The 22,050-nt window shown below is 46.2% G+C and overlaps 1 long non-coding RNA gene across 1 annotated transcript in view; it reads right to left on the minus strand.

The window, feature by feature from the left end:
• The window catches only part of LOC140387747 (uncharacterized), an 88,185-nt gene that overhangs the window by 28,224 nt on the left and 37,911 nt on the right, over nucleotides 1-22,050 (minus strand). Inside the window, exon 3 of the long non-coding RNA XR_011933996.1 lies at nucleotides 20,490-20,566. This is a non-coding gene — a long non-coding RNA (uncharacterized lncRNA). The remainder of the gene's footprint in view (nucleotides 1-20,489; nucleotides 20,567-22,050) is intronic.

Raw genomic sequence — 22,050 nt, forward strand, 5'->3', positions numbered from 1 at the left:
AAGGAAGGCCAATGGACACTTAGGGACCGGCCAGCGATCAGGGAGCCACTCCAGCATTGGAGAAATCGATCCAAGTGATCGGAAAGTAGTCCAATCACTTGGAACCAGGTACGGGGTCCGCACCGAAGGGCGGGAATCCCCTGGGGACTATAAAATAGAGTCCCCAAGTTCAATTCGTCCTTCTTTGGCAGGGTCACTCAACAACTTGAACTAACCCTTGACAGTGACCTGCCTCACTGCCGCATCAACCAAGTAAGTCTCAAGTCAACGCTCGCTACGAGATAGGCGCTCCTTGCTACCAGTCCATACCAGCTTTTGAATCCTGCAGACTAAGGACATGAGCGAAAGGCCATTTGTTCCCCTGACCTGGTGGGCCAGTCCGAAGCTAAGTATAGGCCTTTTAGTGATAGGAATAGCCTAGAAAGTAGAGTTTATGCATGAGTAGTGATTTACTGTGTATAATAAATGTGTTTTGATTTGAATCTTACAAATTGGTGTGTTGAGTTATTGATCATTACTTGAACTTGAACCTCGTGGCGGTATCATAAAGATACCTGGCGACTCTAGAACAAAGGTTAAACAAACAGAGCAAATTACGAATTAAGAGCCAACCAAAAGTTAGCAACATATTACTGGCGACATCCTGACGGGATCCGACTTACAAGTGGCTTAACCACTCTGGGAGAACCCAAAATTTGAATTAGAAATCCAATTGGGAACAGAAAAACCACAAGTGTTCAAGCAGTTCTGACCAATCCTCATAATTCGGAAGTGTGTTAATGCATGCGTAACTAACAGGGCTATAAGGTAAACTGATAGATATTTGTTGCGACAAAACTGTTGGGAGTTTGTATTCCGGAAAATAGCGAAAGCCGTACCCGTAATTACAGCACCGCCTTAATACCCCTTGTTCCAAATTTTAAGAGAAGTATTCAGAGAGGAAAGATGGCAATGCAGGCAATGCAACGCCTCATGAACCCCAAAGAATTTGTGGTGGCAGCGACCAGCAGCAGAGTAGGACAGTGTCCTGTTTGGGAAGAGAAAATCAGAAAGTACCTCAAAGGGAAAGGATGGCCCCTTTGGAGCGAATTCTGTGAAAATGAGGAAACAGGTCCCGGGAGTATAGGACATACTTGGTGGGAGAACCTGAGCAAAATCCATAAGAAAAGCTTGGGAAAAGCACGTAAGCCGATGGCAATCGTGTCCTGTTTGGCACAATTGCGAGGCACAGAGGAGGTCGTTCGGACAGCTCCGTAAAGAGATAGAAGGAATACATCGAATGAGCAAGGTCAATGTAAGTGAGGATGAGAAAGAGAACATAGAGTTGAGAAGGAAGTTAGCAGCAAAGGACGGAGAGGTGGATGATGCCAAGTGGGCACACCAATCTTGTCTGGCGCACCTAAGCAGCTTCCAGACACAGTACGAAAAGGCCTATCAGGACACGCAACGTGCAGTCCTGGTAAGAGAGCAAACAGAGAAACAGGTAGATGCATTGCAAAGGCAGTGTAGCGACCTGAAAGCAGCATTACGAGCACTCCATACTACCACCACGGAGCACAGACAGAGCTCACTAGATCACGCAAAGTGCCGGAAGCAGATTGCAGAACTGCAATCTTTACTTTCAGTTCAGAATGGGTTCCAAGGCACCTTTGGATCCCAATTAGATGAGGAAGACGGCCCGGATTGGGAAGAATTGAATGAGACCGCACATAGATATGTTCAGGGAACATGTGCGCAAGGAAAGCCCCAGAAGAGAAAAGCGCCCCAACCCCCCACATCGCAGATAGCTCAGGCACCAATGAATCCAGTAACCAGTATCCAGTCACATCGGACGGAGATACAGAATTTCTTTATACCACCCCCTTAACCATGACCCAATTACGGGACGCGTGTGAGAAAATCACACCATTCCTCCCCACCTCAGACCCCCACTACTTCTTTGCTAGAGTAAAGCATCAGGCGACCATGTACGGCCTGGATGAGCGTGAGCACGTGAAGCTCACAGTTTTGAGTTTAGACCCTTCAGTAGCAGCAGCCCTTCCCGACCCACAGAATGTAGGAGGAGGCACCCTTACAGAAATACACGCAGCGATCCTAGACGCAATCGGCTACAACAGAGATGACCCAGTAGAATGCCTGAATAAGTGCAGGCAGAAAAAGACAGAACACCCCACACCGTTTGCTGGACGCCTGTGGATTCATTTCACAGCAGTTTTCGGCAATTTAGAACGCGCCCATTTGTCCCAAGACGGTATGGCCAAATGGACCCGCACCCTTATCTCCCATGCCACAGAGGCAGGACAAAAAGCTTGTACGAATTATGACCCCTCAGAGGAAGCCCACAATGAGAAATGGGTTTTAAAGAGATTGTCCCGCGCCTGGGAGCAGTCTGTACAAAACAAACCCGCAGTTAGGAAACCCGAGGAACAGCAGGCAGAAGCAGACATCCAAGCGGTGAAAACGCACCAGAACCCCGCATGGGTGAACGAAGGCAGGAACAGCCCCCCACAGAAACCACAGGAGTGTTACAACTGTGGACAGTTAGGACACTTTGCACGAGAATGCAATGCCCCACGAAAACCACAGAGAGCCCAGCAGGCAGGCACTCTGAATAAGAATAGGACAGAGCCCATACATAGTGTGAGCACCCGTTCAGACCAGACGGACCTGAACGGAACGGACTGACGGTGTTCGGGCTCCCCCAGTTGGGTCTGCGACACCCTTTAGGATAGGTCTGGCCGACCAGTAGTTGCAGCAAAGATACGGGGGCAGCCCATCGAATTTCTCTGGGACACAGGAGGGTCCCGCACCACAATCAATTCCTCCACCATATTCCAGAAAGACACGTGGCCCACTACAGTCACCATCACCCTTAGCGGTTTCACAGGCCACTCACAGCAGGGACACGTCACAGCCCCTGTACCCATTCAGATTGGCAATATAATGACAAAGCACCCCATAGTTTTAGTCGATCTACCCAACACAGCAGAACACATTTTGGGAATCGATTTTATGAATTCCCACAACCTGTCCGTTGATCCAGTCAACCAGTGTGTCTGGAGAATGGCAAAATCCGCAAGAGCCCCCGCAACGCTCACAATAGGGGAATACGCAAACAAGATTAACGCAGTCGGCAAATTTTGGTTTGACCCGACCACGATTAGCACAGACAAGCAGGTTAGGGCAGTTCTGCAGAAGCACAGGACAGCATTCGCGACCCACAAACACGACTGTGGCCGGATGACTGGTTCTGTTCAAATCACAGGACCTGACCCTAGACCCCAAAAGCAATACGGATTTCCCCAAGAGGCAGAGGGAGAAATCGCAAAAGTTATCGACAGCTTATTAGAGCAGGGAGTACTCAGATCAGTAGCCTCCACTAATAATGCCTCGATTTGGCCAGTGAGAAAGCCCGATGGATCATGGCGACTGACCATCGATTACCGGGAACTCAACAAAGTCACCCCCGCAGCAGCCCCCACGGTAGCCACAAGTCCCGAGACCATGCTCAAACAGGGACTCAACTCACAATACTTTACGGTTTTGGACATCAGTCATGGATTCTGGTCCATTCCATTGGCAAAAGCGTGCCAATACAAATTTGCCTTCACTTTTAAAAATCAGCAGGACACGTGGACATGCCTTCCACAAGGATTCCACAACGCCCCCTCCATTTTCCACCGACAGCTGGCAAATGGTTTGTCAAAATTTTCTCGCCCCGAATGTCTGGTCCAGTATGTGGACGACCTATTACTGCAGACAGACACCAAGGCTGAGCACATCGAGCTTCTGGCCGAACACCTGGAACTCTTACAGAAAATTGGTTGCAAAGTAAACCCCAAAAAGGCCCAGATTTTGGAAAACAAAGTGATATATTTGGGTACAATTATCACGCACGGTAAACGCGACATCGAGCACAAAAGAATGGACTCGATTGCCAAATTGCCCCTTCCCCAGAGTGTTTCAGCCCTCCGGTCGTTTTTAGGACTGGTTGGCTACTGCCGAAACCACACTGACGGTTTCGCCAGCAAGGCAGCACCCCTCTCGGAACTCCTAAAGAAAGGAGACCCTCGGGAATGGCTTCCGCAGCATACGGATGCTGTGGATGCTTTGAAAAGAGCCGTCATTGCAGCCCCCGCACTACAGGTTCCAGACCCGCTTCCCCCCTATGCTATAGAGATAGCTAGCACAGACCGCACCCTTTCGGCCGTGCTCCTCCAGGAACGGCACGAACAGTTAAGACCCGTGGCTTACGCCTCCAGAGTTTTAGATCCTGTGGAGCAGGGAATTTCGGCCTGTGAAAGGCACCTGCTCGCAGTTTTCTGGGCAGTCCAGTATTTTTCCTACATAACCGGACTAAACCCCATCACAATCCTCACAGAACACACCCCCACCCAACTTTTACTGGACGGACGACTTATGGACGGTACAGTCAGCCAAATTAGAGCAGCAAGATGGACCCTTCTTTAGCAGGGACGGGACATCACTGTTAAACGGACCAAGGCCGACACTTTCCTAACCGATAACCTTCAGTACCCAGGCACCCCCATGAATGTGAAATCATCTCACTGCACCACAGCACAGGCCCCTTTATTGCAAGAACACCCCCCAAAAAGATAGGTAGTTCACCCCAGAGCCCCCAGCACACAGACACGTGCGTCCTTTAAGGATTTATGTGGACGGTTCTTCCACAGTATTAGACAGGAAGCGCATTACAGGATGCGGCATTTATGTTGAGGATGCGCAGGGACGCACCCTAGAAGAGATCTCCTTAAAGCTACCAGGCCACTTAGGCGTGCAGGCGGCAGAACTAGCAGCCGTTGCGTACATTATAGATCACCCAGATTCCTTCCCCAGCCCAGCAGACATATACTCGGACAGCCTCTATGTCTGCAGCAGCCTTACAGAATTCCTACCCCTGTGGAAAGCAAGAGGATTTGTTTCCGCAGACAGAAAACCCCTCCCTTCAGCCCCATTGCTTCGCCACATTTTAGAGAAAGCACAGGACAGGACACTTGGAATTGTTAAAGTTCGCAGTCACCGCCGTTCCTCCCCCCCTGGAAATGTAAAGGCCGACGCACTGGCAAAAGCAGGTTCCAGGCAAGTATATTTTTGGACACCCCCTGAAAGCGCCCAGTGAATGAAGTTCAGGTCTCGCAGACTAATATCGAGGATTTAGTGCCGGCCCAGAAGCAGGATAGCAATCTCAGGGAGATTTTGAAAGGAAAATTTACAGCACCCGATGATAGATTTAAAAATGCACTGACCACACATGACGGTGTGGTGTTAAAAGACACCCTTTATGTGGTTCCTGAACAGGACAGGAATCAACTTATTTGTTTATTCCATGACAGTCATGGACATCAGGGAATTGATCCCACTACAGCCCACCTCAGGCAGCTCTGTTGGTGGCCAAGTTTAAAAGAAGACGTAACGCACTACGTAGAGAATTGCCTTATCTGTGCCCAGAACAATCCGGACAGGTACGCAAAGAAAGCTCAACTTAGTCACACACGCCCCATTAACGGCCCCTGGACTAACCTCCAGATTTATTTTATAGGACCATTGCCCCCTTGCAAGAATGGTTACAAGTACTTATTAGTCATCATAGACACTTTTACAAAATGGGTAGAGGCATTCCCATCCAGGACGAACACGGCAAAGACCACAGCAAAGATCTTAACCCACCACATCTTTACGAGATGGGGACTCCCCTGCAGCATTGAATCTGACCAAGGTTCCCATTTTATGGGACGTGTCATGAAGAACGACCTCACAATATTTGGCATCACCCATAAATTCCACATCGCCTACCGCCCCCAGTCAAGTGGTATCGTGGAGCGCATGAATCGGATCCTAAAATCAACCCTCAGAAAAATGGTCCAACTAAACAACACCACTTGGGATTCAGTCCTCCCTTTTGCGTTGATGTTTTTGAGAAATACTGTCCCAACTTCCACAGGTTACACCCCACACACTCTCATGACCAGACGCCTCATGAAAGGCACAGAATTTTTATTAGGATTAGACTTGACCAGCCCCGAAGTGACGGCTCTCATACACGAGAACGCAGTAAAGCAGTTAGTGGAAAATGTAAAAACGGCTCAGCTAGCAGCCGCAGTAAGATTAGGTAAACGGAAGAAACAGAGCAAGGCCTGTTTTGACAAGACAGTGCATGCGACTGAGTTTGAGGTAGGATAGCAGGTCATGCTCTCAATTTACAACCCCAGCACGTTCTTGTCACCGAAGTATTTGGGTCCGTACTCCATTGCGGACAAAGTAAGCCCCTCCGTCTATAAAATTAAGTACCCCAACGGAAAGACTGCGTGGTTCCATATTAACCAGCTTTAGGCATATGGCCCACAGTCCAACCACGCCCACCACGTCATGCTCGACGCAGCAGACCATGCCCCGCCCACAGCCAACGTATCACTACCCTCCCCCAACACGCCCACCACATCCACGGACTCGCCCTCGTCTCCACCCCCGACCTCTAGACTCCGCCCCGGACCGCCCACAGACAGCAGCAGCAGTGACAGCGACTGTGACTCAGACAATAGCCACAGCATGCCTCCCTACTATCCCCATGCAACAGGACCCATGCCCAGCGAATCTGACCATGGTTCGAGTGATTCCTTCCTCATCACATTCCTCAACAAAACCCACCAACACCACCGACCTACGATGACGATTCCGTCCCCACAGAACTAGACACCACCTTTTGGCACCGCGATAATTCATTCAGGCTCGTCCGGAATGACGAGATGGACCCCAAATCGCACCATGCAGCCCTATCAGCCCTTATACATTCGAGAGTATGGCATCCGGGAGAAGGTGACGACTTTGAGTCTGACTCCCAAAACGAGAACCCCTTTGTGACCCTGTTTGCAACTGATAACTGAGGTGTCCAGATGGTGTTTTAAAAAGGAACCGCTTGAGAGAACCGTGTCCTTTCTGATGGAACCTGCAGCATGTTGTTTAATGTTGTTTGTTACTGTTATTGTTATGTGTTGTTTGTAAGATCGGAAATTTTTTCCACGGCCCCACGCCTTATTTGTCTGCCGAAACCTATGAAAACTTGCCAGCACGCTCATCAGTAGAAACCGCTGAGAGCTTGCCAGACCCCCGTTCATAACTGCTCTTCTGGTTCAAAGGTAGAACCAATACGGCAGCCCCCCACGATGACTACATTTTTGCCCGTTCTTGCCGGTTGCTCAGGCAGTGGAGAAACGGCATTGGTCTCCGCCCTGCCTGAGGACCCCCCTCTGGTCAGCTACACTCGAGTAGAGCACACACGGCATTGGTCACCGTCCTACCCGGGGATTCCATCCAATTCTTACCCGTCGTGGCCCATACGCACCTCATTTCGGCACTCTTGGTTCAAAAAAAAAGTTTTTTTCCGGCAACCCTTAGTGTTGCCATCCCTATGCTATTTACATCCTCAAACATTTGGATGGTAAATCGCACAGCCTGCGAGACGGCTCGCACTATTTCAGTATTTTTTAAGTGTGTCTTGTCCTGAATATTCGGTTTAAAAAAAAATGAGGGAGTCACACATGGTGACAAATTGTATAGGGAGAATTGGCACTGAAGGACAGACATACTAACGCACGAGATATTAACCATGATAGTAACAGACACTCTGCTTGATCCCACAGAACCCCAGAAGCTCCAGGAAAAGAGACGAAACGGAAAGGAAGAGACAAAAAGGAAAGAAGACAACAATGAAGACATCATACGTGTATTTCGTCGTTATTGCAATTTGTACCCGGTTGCGCGCGAACGCAAACCCCCTGACCCCAACCCCCCCCCCCGGCCATCAATGATTCACTTCCCCATAGCACACAGAACCCCGAGATAGTTTCTGATACACCATCATGGTGTGATAAGCTCATAACATGGTACTCCCTTTCCTACGTAGTCGAATCCCTATTAGTGTTGGCGATATTCTGCAGCATCGTGCAGACTATCCGCATGAGGAAATGGAGAAGGAAAGCCTACCACTCTCGCACCCCTGTATACAGAATGAGATCCCCTATTTTCGGTTTTCACCAGGCTCCCGAACCCCTTGATCTACAATAAAGACCATTTGTGTTGCATCTTTTGTAAATAAAGAAATGGAAATATTGTACACCCCTGTGTTTGACTGTCAAGCCAGGAAAAATGTAAATGCTGCTATCATTTTGTATTGTTTAGGAAGTTAATATGACTGAATGTTTAGTGAGTGTAGTTTATTGAGGACAGTTAGAGGTACCGTTTTTATTTTGTAATGCATGTCCCTGTTTTGACACAGCGCCACATAGAAATTGTTAGTTAAAATTTTTCTTACATAGTTATGGTCAGTGTAGAGGCCATAGAAGAGTGCTCGCCGGGTCAGGGAATGAAGACAACGCAGTTATGTGATCCTTCACGCTTCGCGTTAGGGATCACAAGGAGGGGAAGTAGCCACCTGGGTTGGCCACTTCCCGACTTAAAATGGAGAACCGCAAAGGCTGAAGTGAAATTCAGCCAACACAGGCAAAGACTAGCAAATACAGAAATCATGTGTATTGAAACCTGTAAGGAACCAGACAGCACTGAAACCAGCAGCCATCTGCATAGTAATGCAGCAGCCATCTACATAGTAATGTGCGATTCCAAGGCACAATGGCAACAGTTAAGGTAAACAAAGCCAAGCCAGACTCCTCAGTGCCAGCAGGAGCCTAGACAAAGGAAGACCAATGGACACTTAAGGACCGCCCAGCGATCAAGGAGCCACTCCAGCATTGGAGAAATCGATCCAAGTGATCGGAAAGTAGTCCAATCACTTGGAACCAGGTACAGGGTCCGCCCCGAATAGAGTCCCCAAGTTCAATTTGTCCTTCTCTGGCAGGGTCACTCAACAACTTGAACCAACCCTTGACAGTGACCTGCCTCGCTGCCGCATCAACCAAGTAAGTCTCAAGTCAATGATCGCTACGAGATAGGCGCTCATAGCTACCAGTCCATACCAGTTTTTGAATCCTGCAGACTCAGGACCTGAACAAAAGGCCATTTGTTCCCCTGACCTGGTGGGCCAGTCCAAAGCTAAGTATAGGCCTTTTAGTGATAGGAATAGCCTAGAAAGTAGAGTTTATGCATGAGTAGTGATTTACTGTGTGTAATAAATGTGTTTTAATTTGAATCTTCCTAATTGGTGTGTTGAGGTATTGATCATTACTTGAACTTGAACCTCGTGGCGGTATCATAAAGATACCTGGCGACTCGAGAGCAAAGGTTAAACAAACAGAGCAAATTACGAATTAAGAGCCAACCAAAAGTTCGCAACACTATCAAACAACATCCATATAGACTTAACCCTTTAAAATTGGCCCAGGTTAACAGAGAGATTGAGAGTATGCTGAAGAATGGCATAATTGAAGTGGGTTGTAGCCAATGGAGCTCACCCATAGTGATGGTACCTAGACCAGATGGTACCCAACGGTTGTGTGTGGACTATAGAAAGGTGAATGCAGTTACAAGAACGGACTCTTATCCTGTCCCACCATTGAAGGATTGCATGGAGAAAGTGGGACAATCTGCTTTTATTTACAACTTCCAGACATGGAAAGAACATTTAAAACATCATATGGAGTTCTTCGATCGACTTCAGGTGGCGGGTTTGGCGATGAACCTAGCCGAAAGTGAATTTGGAGAATCCCGAATCACTTTCCTTGAGGAGTTTCCGATACCCTCAAGACGAAGGGAGGTAATGCGATCTCCGAGCATGAATGAATTTGATCGAACAGCTGTGCAAAGGTTTTGTGGCGTGATTACTCCACTGATGGAATTGCTGAAGAAACGTTAAAAATTTCAATGGACAGCGGACTTTCAACAGGCATTTGACTGCCTGAAAGCTGTGATCACCAATGCGCCTGTATTGGTGAATTGCAAGGGACTCTGTGGTCAGATTGAACTAAATTATCTGATTCTGAAGAGAAATGCCGAGGAGTAGAGGAATGGATGGATCGTGCAGAGACTTTAGTCAAAGAGACTGTCAATCGAGAAGGATTTCGGCTGGAGGAAGAAGAGCAAAGAAAAATGGACTATATTATTATACCTGTTTGCAGGCGTTGTTTTTTAAAAAAAACGAAAAGGTATATTTACTGTGTACATTTCTTAGTGGATGGTGCAAAAGTGAAAAATGAAACCATCTTGAAGTTTATGGTTTATATATTTTTCTTGGGGGGACGTGTCATGCAAGAGTGCCTTTAAGAAATGGATGTGTAAGCAATGTACTTTTAAGAAAACAGTGATGTCAGAGAGTGGGTGGGGCTGGGCTTTAGGTCAGCCATTTTGCAGGTTTTTAGTTTAGTTTAAAAGCAGTGTCTGTGTTTTTCCCGAGAGCTGCAAGTTTTGTAGTTTGGTTATGCTGAGAGCAGCTAAAAAGTGCCTGGCTGGTTTTGCTGAGTGCAATTTAAAAGTAGAAAGCCAGTTTGCGACAGTCTCTGCCATTTTACAAAAAAAAATATAACCTTTAAACTGATGTGACACTGTTTAAAGGTATTAAGTCTCTTGGAAGTTTGAAGGAACATTTTAAGGAATTATTTACTGTTGCAATATTTTCTGAGTTATCTTTGAAGTAAGGGGTGTTAAGAGATCCAATGTTTATTTAAGATGTTAAGTTGAGTTCATGGTATAAACTGTGTTTTGTGTTTAAAAACCCACGTGTCCATAATTGTAATCCCACACCTAGGGAAAAAGCCGTGTGCTCGGAAAAGCAACAAATCCATTAAAGGGAGAGGTTGATTGAACTCCATGATACATTTTGGGGTTCTGAAAAGCCTCGCCCATAACATACCCCACACATCTCCCTTAAAGGACATAAGGAGGTTGCAGACAGATTGTGCTCATATCCGCTGGAGTTTAGAAGAGAAAGGACGATTTGATTAAAGTGTATAAGATCCTGAATGGTCTTAACAAGGTGGACATGGAAAGGATGCTTCCTCTTGTGGGTGAGGCCAGAAATAGGGAGCACTGTTTTAAAATTATGGGTTGCCATTGTAGGACAGCGATGAGGAAAAATGTTTTCTCTGAGTGACTTTGGAACTCCCTGCCTCAGAAGGCAGGGTCCTTCAAATTTTTATCAGGTAGAGATAGTTTGGTTCCTTGCCTAACAAGAATCTTAAGTTATCAGGGGTAAGTGGGAATGTGGAATTTGAAACATAACCCGATCAGGCCATGATCTTATTGAATGGAGGACCAGACCTTTTTAAAAAAATATATTTATTAACATTTTTAACACAATTTTTCTCCCTTACAAACAATAACCCCGTAACAAAAAAAAGAAACGAGAAATAGTGCGGAGCAAGATATATACATGACAAAATAGTATATTTACATAGCTTTGTGCACTGGCTCTCTCCCGTACGTGCCAGTTTCCCTGACTCTTCATGTTATCTCTTGCTCATCCATCCCCCCAGGCAGCTCCGCCTCACCCCCCTCCCCGGACGTCCCCCCCCCCCAGGTTGCTGCTGCTGCTGACCGACATTACTCTAACGCTCCGCGAGATAGTCTAGGAACGGTTGCCACCGCCTGTAGAGCACCTGCGCAGACCCTCTCAAGGCGAACTTGGTCCTCTCCAACTTTATGAACCCAGCCATATCGTTTAGCCAGGCCTCCACGCTGGGGGGCTTCGCCTCCTTCCACATTAGCAAGATCCTTCGCCGGGCTACTAGGGAATACCGGCCTCTTTCGCCTCCTGCACTCCCGGTTCGTCCACTACTCCGAATATTGCTAGCCCCCAGCTTGGCTTGACCCGGACTTTCACCACCTGAGATATTGCTCCCGCCACTCCTCTCCAGAATCCCTCCAGTGCCGGGCATGACCAAAACATATGGACATGGTTCGCCGGGCTCCCTGAGCACCTTCCACATCTGTCCTCTACCCCAAAGAACCTGCTCAACCTCGCCCCCGTCAAGTGAGCTCTGTGAACCACCTTAAATTGTATCAGGCTGAGCCTGGCACACGAGGAGGAGGAATTAACCCTACCAAGGGCATCAGCCCACAGACCTTCCTCGATCTCCTCCTCCCATTTACCCTTCAACTCTTCTACCAGCGCTTCCCCCTCTTCTTTCATCTCCTGGTGTATTGCCGACACCTTGCCCTCCCCGACCCATGCACCCGAGATATGGGGGACCAGACCTAAGGGTCCAAATGGCCGACAGCTCTCCTATTTTGTACATTCACAAATGCCTGCATTGTCCTTTTCTTAAAATGGTAAAGGATGTCAGGACAACATGGAAATTCCAGTTCCTGAGAGGTGTACCAGTAAAGAGACTGCAGCTCTGAATTGTCTTCACTCTTCACAGAGCTGATTTTGTCCAATTACATTGCAGGCGTCAGATGTTCCCCTTTGGTCAGAGCAGCCAAATCTTCAGATAATTACCACCGTATCTCAAGTGGAAGACACACAGGCAAGTGATCAGCAACAGAAGATTGAGCCCCAACCCTCAAGCTCCGACAGTTGCTGTCACACTACCTATAAACACCATGGCATGGACACCACAACCTTCAGCCAACACTCAAAGCTGCAAGACAATCCTGGAGCAAGGAACTAGCGACCATCAACTCACCAAAGCACAGCTCAGTGAGGCACAGAGACACTTGGAAGAACATAGTGTCATGATAAAAGCCAAACCGCAAGGTGAGCTCACCAATGAGGAACATCCAAACGACAGGTTGAGGTACCTTCAACTCCCACAAAGATCATGGTGGATGACACAGAAAAAGTAAAACCGGTTTCATACCATAAATAAACGGGGTGAACAAGTTCTGCAGAATGAATGGGACAAGCCGTGTGGTCCCCAGGCAGAGCAGATAGGGAGTTGACAAAGAGAAGTTCACCTCTAAGGAGCGGAAACAGCAGATCAAAAGACTAACAAGTTCTAGAAACACAGACCACATAAACTCTGAATCAAAAAGTGTTGCCCAAATGACCAGAGCCTGTCACTTTTCTGAATGTGACCAGAACGAGATCTGAAGAATTGTCAAGCCTCCAGACCATCTGAATTCATAAAGGCAGAGATTTGGAGAGAGCACAGGGATAAGGGGTAACATCATTGAAATGTAAATACATTTGGTCTTCCTCTGCCACTGCACCCGCTCTAGTGCAACCACATCCCTCCTCCAATGCGGCGACCAGAACTGCACACAGTACTCCAGCTGTGGCCTCACCAATGTTCTATACAATTCCAACATGACTTCCTTGCCAGCTGAAAGGTCTCTAATTGGCACTCTTAGTGAGCCTGCCTGCTTCTCTTAATTGGTCAGTGAGGCATGATCAATTTGTCTGGAGACGAAGTTGAATTCAAACTGAGGCTTTATTAGTATCTGAAGTGTGGCCTCCTACAGCAGCTGACGAAATGGCTGCGAGCTGAAGGCCACGCATATTTATAACCCGGCTCCTGGGCGGAGCTAGCATGCAGGGGCCCAGGTGAACCTGTAGTGCAGGTTCTATCGTACAACCCTTAATATAGGAACACAGTGGTTTACCACAGTCAGTAAACCGGTTTCCAGGGGAACTAAGGAGATCAAAATCCCAATAAACGACTGCTACCCCTCCCCACCCCAACACCACCCCTCATCCCCCCGACTCGACCCAACCCTGGGGACAGATTCTGGTCCTGGAAACAGTCCCATCTTCTGTTTCCCACTCCAAAAGTGAAAATTCAGCACAGTGTGTGAAATCCTTTAGCAGTTATATAGGAATTGGCAAATTTGAGCTTGACACTTCGTTATGAGATGAGACATTGCATTTATATACAACTGAATTGCATTTACAGATCACAAAGAATGACATTCGATGTAAATGGGTGATGATATGAAAGCCTATTTTGCTATTCCCTCTACTATTTATGATGCTTGTCGTGGGTGTCTCAGCTTTCTAATGTGGAAACGTGGACAGCGGCCCAACCATGGATAACAAAATAAATTAGGAATTTGTTGCTAACTTTTGGTTTGTTCTTAATTTGGCTCAGACACAGCAGTAAATGTTGCTCGTTGTGTCTTTGCTTAATTTGCTCTGCTTCTATAACCTTTGCTCTAGAGTCCCAAGGTATCTTTATGATACTGCCACAAGGTTCAAGTTCAAGTACTGATCAATAACTCAATACACCAGTTATTAAGTTCCAAATCAAAACACATTTATTATACATAGTCAATCACTACTCATGCATAAAATTCTACTTACTAGACTATCTCTAACACTAAAAGGCCTATACTTAGCTTTGGAACTGGCCCACCAGGTCAGGGGAACAAATGGCTTTCCGTTCAGGTTCTGAGTCTGCAGGCTTCAAAGCTGGTATGGACTAGTAGCTAGGAGCGCCTATCTCGTACCGTGCGTTGACTGGAGACCTACTTGGTTGATGCAGCAACTTAGGCAGGTCAAGTTCAAGGGTTGTTTCGAGCTGCTGAGAGACCCTGCCAGGAAGGACGAATTGAACTTGAGGACTCTATTTTATAGTCCCCAGGGGCTTTGTGCCCTTTTGGGCGGACTCCGTACCTGGTTCCAAGTGATTGGACTACGTTCCGATCACTTGGATCGATTTCTCCAATACTGGAGCTGTTCCCTGATTGCTGGGCGGTCCCTAGGTGTCCGTTGGCCTTCCTTTGTCTTGGCTCCTGCTGGCGTCGAGGAGTCTGGCTTGGCCTCGTTTACCATAACTGTTTCCAATTATTCCCGGGGATCGGTCATTAATATGCAGATGACTGTTAGTTTCAGTGCTGTCTGGGTTTCTGTAAGTTCTGATACACAGGAAACTTTGCACCTGCTTGTTTTGCCTGTGTTGACTGAATTTCCCTGCAGTCTTTGCGGGTCACCATTTAATTATCCTGTCGGGATAATTAAAGTCGGGAAGTGGCCAACCCAGGTGGCTACAAATTGTATTAGATCCAAAGAGGAGTCATAAAAAGTAGCAAGCCAGAGGATTGGGAGCAGTTCAGAATTCAGCAAAGGTGGACCAAGGGCGCCATAGTGACACAGTGGTTAGCACTGCTGCTTCACAACACCAGGAACCCTAGTTCCATTCTAGCCTTGGGTCACTGTCTGTGTGGAGTTTGCACTTTCTCCCTGTATACTCCGGTTTCTTCCCACAGTCCAAACATGTGCAGGTTAGGTGGATTGGCCGTGCTAAATTGCCCCTTAGTGTCCAAAGGTGTGCAGGTTAGGTGGGGTTGTGGGGATAGGGTGGGACAGTGGGCTTGAGTAGGATGCAGGCTTGATGGGTTAAATTACCTCCTTCTGCACTGTAGGAATTCTACGGTACTGCAAAACAACAATTAGAACTTTAAAGCTGAGGTCTATAAAGTTGAGCCATATCAAGATTCAGAAGTGTTGGGAAGGACTGCAAAAGCCACAGTATTTTGTTCCATAATTGTTGACATAGCCATCCCTTCATTCACCCCCTATATCTATAGGTATGACTTGAAAAAGTACATACCAAAACCCAAGATGGCCCGAAGGCCTATGAAATGTGATATGTGCCTCTTTGACCGTTTAAGATTAAACATTTCTGAGATCTTGCAGCAATGTTTAATTTTTAATATTAAAAAAAGTGACTTCCTTTTTACAGGTTTACTCATGCTAACCCTTTGATCAGTTATTTGTTTCCATGGTTTGTGCAGGAGGAGCTAGTGACCTGTGAATGATCCACACATCTGATTAATGTTTGGTATCCTGCCTCTAATCAAGAAAACATCCTCAGGCATTAGCTGGTGTTAAATGGAGCGTAGCATTTGCACCCATATTTGAAAAAAACCAAGTCTGAAATGGATAACTGCCTTTCTCTGGATGATTATCACCCACAGCATTTCATTAAAGAGATGTTATCAGAATGTGAGTGAGAGAAGATATATTGCTGGCTGCGTGTTGCCAACAGTAGTTGATGACAGAATAAACAACAACCTTTTTGGATTTATAGGTTTTAACAACATCTGCTAACTTGGCCCAAACAAACACATTGTTGTAGATTTTGAATGAGTAGCTTAATTGCAATTATAATTTTGACAGCAAGGACAAAGTTATTACTTCTTTGTTACATTTGACAAGCACTCAAAGGCCGAGATTGCTTTTCGATAAAACAACCAGTCTGGCTTCCCTATGACTTAGTAAGTAGTGGGGCCACACAGTTAGGAAGGTCACAGGTTCGATCCCCCAGTCTTTGTCGAGTCAGCTGACCCCTGCCTGATCAGCAATAAGGCTGCTACATTAGGTCTTGATACGCTTACGATAGGGCATGGAAAAATGACCAGTGATTCAAGGCTGATCATTTCAAGTGAATATTTCTTGAAATGCACCCATGATTGTTGTCCTGACACCCTGGCTATCACGCAGTTAATTCCAGCCCCCCTTGACCCGGAGTTGCAACACAGGTGAAATTAGATTTTATTTACAATTCCCGAGGCCCTTGCTTGAGCCCAATAAACGACAGTCACCAGGTTTGTAACTTTAACGCAAGTAACCTTTTATTATGTACAGTATTATAATTAAATGGACAGAAAATTTAGCTGCCTATCTACTACACCTTTCCCAACCCCTCCTTCCTAACTTGCCCCATCCCAATCTCTGTACACGCACGTACAGACAAACAACACAGAGAGGAAAGAGTGGTGGAAAGATAAATAAAAATATTAATAAAAATAAAAGGATAAGGATCATTGGTGCACTGGGATGACTTCCAGTCAATGTCTTTCTGAAGTTCAGGCTTTCGTTTTGGTACTTCTTTCTTCTAGGCTTGAGATGGTTTTCTCTGGCAAGGTTGTCTACCTTCTCTGCAGACTCAGCATCATTTTAGGTTCACAGCAAAGGATGTGCCAGGCACTCACTGCTTTCAGAACATATATCAGTTCTCTCACTTCAGCAGGCAGGAGAGAGAGAGAGCATTACTTTCACTTCCAAGGTTTAAACACTTCAGCCCAGTTCCCTCAGAAAGCATCATGCAGGAATCAATCACTGACCATGTCAGGCAGACCACTGTCCCTGGCCAACCCAGTGGTTGCCAGATAATCAATCGAACCGACTCCCTCTAAACCTGGTCCCTAGGATCCACTAGGTGTCGAAGAGTCTGGATTCTCCTTCCCAAAATACATAATCCGGGAACACAGTGTCCTAGCAAGCAAAATGTTCCAACTGTGAGTCTTCTGCTTAAAAGCACATCCCAATTATGAGTCAATGGACCAAAAAAAATAGAAATAGGAACAAAGGAAATAAACAGGAAGGGCACTTTCATTGATTATTAGCGAAGTGCACAAATGAATAGCTACTTCTATGAAATATTAGAGGCTGGAATGGCATCTGTGAAGAAATAGTCACAGCATAAATCTAGGCTGTCGCCTTCTCGCTATCAAATGTATTATCCAGTCATCAGTGTGCCAGAGTTGTAGAGAGGAACAGTTCTTGCTTTGGTCCTTTCATCAACACCAACATCACTCCACGATGGGCAGCATGGTAGCACAGTGGTTAGCACAGTTGCTTCACAGCTCCAGGGTCCCAGGTTCGATTCCCGGCTTGGATCACTGTCTGCGCGGAGTCTGCACATTCTCCTCGTGTCTGCGTGGGTTTCCTTCGGGTGCTCCGGTTTCCTCCCACAGTCCAAAGATGTGCGGGTTAGGTGGATTGGCCATATTAAATTGCTCTTAGTGTCCAAAAAAAGGTTGTGTGGGCTTACTGGGTTACGGGAATAGGTTGGAAGTGTGGGCTTAATTGGGGAGCTCTTTCCAAGGGCTGGTGCAGACCCGATGGGCCGAATGGCCTCCTTCTGCACTTTAAATTCTATGATTCTATGATGATCAGATGAGAGTAGGTATAGGGATTTGAGAGAGTCCAGTAGTCCTGTTGAAGCAACCCCAACCTCTGCCACCAAAGATCTACGGCTGGACGGTGTTCTAAATAATAGCTCAGTTGAAAGTCACCCCAGTGAGGCAAATCTCAAATTACAGTTGATATTGCAATTTGAATTTGCAAAACCACGAGAGTTGTAAGGCCAAGATCATTAAAACCATTTGGGAAATGAGCAGCAATATTTTTCAAACTGTAAAGGAACTAAATATTCATGTTCATAGTTGCTACATTATTTAATAAATTGGGGAAAATGCTGGGGGTGGGGAGTCACTACATGTTATTAAAGCAAAATACATTAAAGCAATGTGCTTTGCTCCAGGAAACTCTGGTGCATAAACAATTACACTATATGTTAAAAAAACACTCTGGTTGTAGTAATTCACATGCAAGATGTTTTTACAGCATTTGTGGAAGAACTCTATGCTGGCTTCATTCCTGATTCAGCCTCTCTGGTTTTATTTCACAATGGACTCACTGATTGCTTCTATTTGCTGGTAGGTAATGCTTTTGTAGGCATTTGTGGTTAAGATCTTTAGCAAGCATTACCCACTGGGACAATACTTGGGTGACAGAAAAGGAATTATTTGCTTGAGGCAAAAAAAAGTTTAAAATAAACAGACCATTACTTGTCACAGAAGAAATTGGGAGGCAAAGCAGTTTTAGCAAGTCTGATTCAGGTGAATTGCTGACACATTTTTTCCTGTTGCCAGCAAGTACAGCTGCAACAGCATGCCGCACATAAAGGCGATATTTACCAGGTGAAATGCAAAAGAATGGACTCAAATGTGCTGTGATGTAGCCTGACAAATGTATATTTACTCATTTCATGTCTCCTTTCACGTGTAATACCTTAAAGGACTGTCCAAACTGGTTTTGTGAAAGGCATTCACAAAATAACTTCGGATTCTGTTCGCTGTGTTTTCATTACCAGAAGCAGTGTTTATTTTTCATTGCTTCAATTTCAAAGTCTGGGCAACAGACTCAAAAAGGAAACCAGAATAATTAAACCGCTTGCCTTTAATTTTTTTTAATGCCACATGGCAAAGTCTAGAGGTCTCATTTTCTGACCTCACCAGTAAGCTATTCGATTTTGTTCGACCCAAAATTATAACTCTTTTGCAGAAAGACTCTCCGAGAAACAAAAAACAGCTTCTTGCGTTCTGTGCAAAGGAAGCTACATTATTCTCGCACGCACACGATCTGAAAACAATTGCAGTCATATTGAGTGGTACAGTTCCCAGTCTGGCTGCTTTTGTATCATTCAGCTGGCTGTCATCAGCGCATGCCTTAACTAGCATTTGCAGGCCAGTTGTTGATTAAAAACTGAAAAGACCTGCATCCAATCAGACGTTCTGGAGTGTAAGCTGATTGAATGGAAATTCTCCAGTGTACGAAACTGACCATCAATACACATTACAATGACCAAAAGCAGTCTGCACAAACATATGCCTTGGGTCTTGCATGCGATGATTTACAAAATATTGACATAACTTCATACAAAGCTGACTGACAGACTTGAAATTCATTGATGAAAAACCAATCTAAGGATAGTTGTAAATTTAAAGAATTGATTAACTCTTTTCTTGCACTGTTCGATTTCCTGTGACATTGCACAGGGGCATCAAAAGCGCAGGATTTGGGGTCAAGGCGGGTTAGCAGGTCAGGGGACAATTGGACTGAGCGAAGCGAGGAATTGAGCGAAAGAGAAGGGAAGGCAGCAGAGCAGGGGGGTGAGGCAAGGTGAAAGAAAGAGAGAGGGAAATGGGCCAGGACTAGCAAACCATCTCATCCAATGTTGGGTGGAAGAAATGGGGTTGGCAAAGAATCTTGGGGTGGGGTGGCAAATTAGGCTGGAAATGAGGCTCAGTTGGTGAATGAAAATTACATAAAGGAGAGGAAAGTGCTGATTGCTTGGAAGTGATTAGTAGGTGCGTTGGCCTCTCTTCTCATGCAAAATAAATTGTTGTTCCCTTTACAGTTTGGCATTCTTGCAAATTGTCCTGATGAGTGCCAGACAGAAAGCTTCAACAGCATGTGTTTTGTTTAGCAATCTTCGTTCTGTACCAGCAAACAACTGTAAATTAAATAGAGTTGGGGAAGGGGCATGAACTTGGAAAAATAATAAAATGGAGAATGAAATAAATGTTACTAAATGTCTTGGATAGTCACAATATAAAGTTCTGTTGTGTATCTATTTTCTCCATTTTATATTTTGATAAAGTAATAAGTTAATAGCAGGTGGTCACCACATTGAAGATTAATGGGCAGGCTCATGAAGAATTGAAAAAGGGTTGGAGCGCAGGATAAAAGTTGTCCTAAAAGCTAGAAAAAAACGTGATGTGAAAGATTGGTCATCAATTCAGCATTTATAAAAGCTTGCAAATTACCTGTACTGATTTGACATCAAATGGTGCAATTCAGAATTAATCTTGAGATCATTGAAACACTCATTGCTTGCTTGTTAAATTTATAGAAGTGATCACTTGGGTTTGGAGGTGTTAATCAATCATTCAGTGCAATCATTAGGCATCAACATGATGCAGGAGGATATCATCGCAGCTTCCTACATGTTATGGTGGAAAAACAAATCTTAACGTTTATTTTCAAAATTTTCCCCAAGAACTTTCCTCACCCATTCCATTTCAGCAGGCATCCTTCTGATCCTTCTCTGGCCCTTCTGCTGTGCCAGCTCCACCAGGGTCACCAACTCTGGGGGAGAAACAACGGATATTTTCCAGAGGCTTAGGGAGGTGTCAGGTAAAGAAATAGTCAAAAATATAAGTAACAAAGTAAATGTGACACTATTGAGAAGTAACAGTGCATGGAATTAAATTTAAAAGTCTATAACAAAATAAGGAAGCTAGAAACTCACCAAGGCTCCTTGGCAGCACTTCTGTAGTGATATGTATATATGCTGGTATATAAAGAGTTAACAACTACATCATAGTGTAAGACCACCACTAGATAGCAGCACTAGATTCATGTATAAATATGTGGGGCGGGATTCTGTGATCCTAAGGCTAAGTGTTGACGTTGTCGGAAGCACGGTCGCGTTTCTCGATGGCGTCGACACAGCCTCAGGATCAGCAATTCTGGCCCCTACAGGGGGCCAGCACAGCACTGTAGTGGCTCACGCTGCTCCAGCTGCTGATCCCGGCGTGAGCTGGGCGGCGCGGGATCCGCACATGTGCAGTGGCACCAGCGCCAATGCGTGCATGCGCAGTAGCTTCCTTCAAAGTGCCGGCCCCGACGCAACATGGTGCAGGACTACAGGGGCCGGCGCGGAAGAAAGGAGGCCGCCAGCCAGAGAGGCTGGCCAACTGATCGGTGGGCCCCGATCGCGGGCCAGGCCACATCGGAGGCCCCCCCCCCGGGGTCGGACCCCCTCTCCCCGCCCACAGGCCACCCCCCGACCTTTCCACGACGAGTTCCAGCCGGCTGATAGCAGGTGTGGGCGGCGGCGGCGGGACTCGGCGTCTTTACAATGGCCGCTCGGCCCATCCCGGGCTGCGAATCGGCGGGCAGGCTGCGTAGAGCGGCCCCCGTCCGTCGCCCCGCGAACCACTCCCGTGCCAATGGCGCCGATTCTCCGCTCTGCGAAGAAGCGCATGCCGGCGTCGGGTTGGCGTGGCGCGATTCGCACCGGTCACGGGGATTCTCCGGCCTGGCCCCAGGCTGAGAGAATCCCGCCCGTGATCTCAAAGGATCTTGGCTCTCTTCGAACCAGGAGTGACTAAACAGCAGTTAGAGAGAGAGTTATAGCATAGTTGATACTTATAGTAAAACATGGTTAATTCCTATTCTGATTTACTTTATCACCAGTTATAGTTTTGTAAGAGTGAACAAACCCATTAGTATTACATTTGTTATTCATTAAACCTTTTTTGCTTTGAATTGAAGATTGGTAGTTTCTTTGAAATCTAGCCATCAGACCATTAGGAAGTAAAGCAAAGAGTAACGACACATTACAAACAAATAATATAACACCTTCCAACCCCACAACCTCTACCACCTGAAGGACAAGGGCAGCAGATTGGTAGTTTCCTCATTTGCAACTATACCGCCATTCCTTCACTGTCACTGAGTCAAAATCCTGGAACTCCCTTCCTAACAGCCCTTGTCTGCTTGGCCGCAATGCAGCACCTGATCTCCAAGATCCTCGGAGCTGGTGGCCAATGTGGCTCGGGACAAAA

The sequence above is a fragment of the Scyliorhinus torazame genome, chromosome 13, assembly GCF_047496885.1.
Source record: "Scyliorhinus torazame isolate Kashiwa2021f chromosome 13, sScyTor2.1, whole genome shotgun sequence".
NCBI classification, from domain to species: Eukaryota; Metazoa; Chordata; class Chondrichthyes; order Carcharhiniformes; family Scyliorhinidae; genus Scyliorhinus; species Scyliorhinus torazame.